We start from the raw sequence: 2,234 nt of genomic DNA on the forward strand, positions 1-2,234 counted from the left end.
CCCCCCCCCCCCCCAACCCCACCTAGAACCCACTTTCCTGGACATCTTCACATCTTGTTTTCTCATTCCTTCCGGTCTTTGAGGCAACATAACCTGGTTGTGCTGCATAAATTAGTGAAGTCCCATCTCAGATACTCCTTATGCCCCTTTTCCTGCTTTTCTTTTTTCCATAACATTTACCGCCATCTGACATATTATTTTTTGTTTGTTTGATATTCCCTCTAGAACATAAGCTATGTGACAGTAGAGACTGTTTTGTTCATTAGTGTATCCCCAGAACTTGAAATAGTTCCTTGCACATAATAGGCACCAAATGAATGTTTGTTGAAACAATGAAGGGATGACTATCATTATGTAGGTTGTAAGTGTGTGCTAAAGAATTGATAACCATATTCCTGAGCAAGTGCAAAAAAGGACTTTTCAAGTCTCCTTTCTTCCTCCCAAGGGAAGAATGTTCCTCACTTTTCCAGAGAGAAGAAAGGATCTCATTGACCTTGTAGGCAGGGCTTTGGACCAATTCCGTGTACTGTTCTCATGGCTTTCACTGCTGAGTGTGTAACTGGCACTGGTGTTTTCCATGAATGTACTGTGAATGCTCACAAGTGCCCAAAGGGATTAGACCAGTCCGGAATGCTGAATCAGGGAACTGCTAGTATTTGGCGGGACATCATAACCTTAAGGCCCCTTTGAGCTAAAAATCTCTCTAAATGATCATTTTCCTGATTGATCATTTTCCAAGGAGGCTGCCTTCACCATGAGGCACCCCTTGTTGGGGGTGGAGGTGAGGGGTTTCCTCCCTAATGTGGCTAAGATGTATACCTCTTTTGAAAAGCAGTTCTTGTCAAAGCTGAGCACCTGAAGGTGCTAGAACACACACCGATGGCGGCCTTGTGACAACTAATAACTTGGGAAAGGGCCCAACAAGTCTCACTGTTGTGATGGAAATGGTGTATTTAAGTCTGCAGCTGCCTGGCCTCAATGGCATTTTCAGCTTTACATGAAGAAAAGGCATCTATCCCTTTGGGGGAAATGTTATCTTCCACTCCATAGCTAAAGCAAAGCCATTTGCTCAGTGGGGCTCTCAATCCACAGAGGCTCCCCTAAATGCCTGGGCGTGGTTCACTGATGGTTTGGCTATGCTGAAACCCATGGTGTCCACTGGACTGCTGTGGCTGGTCGGCACCGGTGCCAGCTACGTGGAATGGAAAACAGATGTGGTCACTCCTCTCAGAGGGCAGAACTCAAAGCTGTCCTCACAACTCCAGCCAGTACTCCTTGATGAACATTGTTACATTTTTACTGACTCTTGGGCTGTTAACACTGGCCTAGCTGTTTGGTCTGCCACTTGGAAAACTACAGACTGGCAGATTAAAGACTTCCCTCTTTGGGGCCATGAACCATGGAAATAAATCATGGCTGATGATGGAAATTTTTGGATCATTCATGTAAGTGCCCATGGTGAGGGTCCATTCTTTGAGACCGACTGGAGTCAAGCTGCAGGTTGAGCCTGCACCACCCAGTCACCTTTGCTGTGTAGACCCATCATTAAATCAGACACACAGCATACCCACCAGCGTAAACTGGGCACTGAGTAAAGGACTCAGATGCACCAGCTATTACTGTATGCCAGGCCTGTGACTCATAATAAAAGTTGAACTGTTTGTCTCTCCGTGAGGAACGCCCATTGCACAGGGTGAGACAGTTGAGACCATCGAACACTTGACCCGCTTCCTGGGGCTACCGGTGGTAGCTTACCACTGTTGGTAATTTTTTTAGGTTGCAATGTTGCTGCAGTGCTGAGTCCAATCAGTTGACTCTGGCTAGACCATTGTAACACTTGAAATTGATATTTGTTATATTTCTGGCTTTCCAGACATTTGCAGTCTGACCATGATGTACCTTTGATCGCAGCGAGTGCTCAAGCCACTCAAGGTATTTATTGATGGACCTTCTGTACCATCCACCATCCACAGGCATCTGCGATTGTTGAGCATTGGAGTGGATTCTTCAAAAATCAACTCAAAACGATTTCTGACCCTACCTCCATCACCCCCTCCTGATTCAGGCATGTTAGTTAGGCAGTGTGGTCACTAAATTTGACTGTTTTAGAAAGCAATCGTTTCTTCTTAACCACTGGTGGGGTGTTACATAGGTCTACTTTGAGAATTTGAGATTCTCTTATGCATGTGATGTTTCTTCCTCTTGAAGGCAACCCTGGAAGACCTGGTAGCTTC

Source organism: Panthera uncia, chromosome B1 (genome assembly GCF_023721935.1).
Source record: "Panthera uncia isolate 11264 chromosome B1, Puncia_PCG_1.0, whole genome shotgun sequence".
Classification (NCBI taxonomy): domain Eukaryota; kingdom Metazoa; phylum Chordata; class Mammalia; order Carnivora; family Felidae; genus Panthera; species Panthera uncia.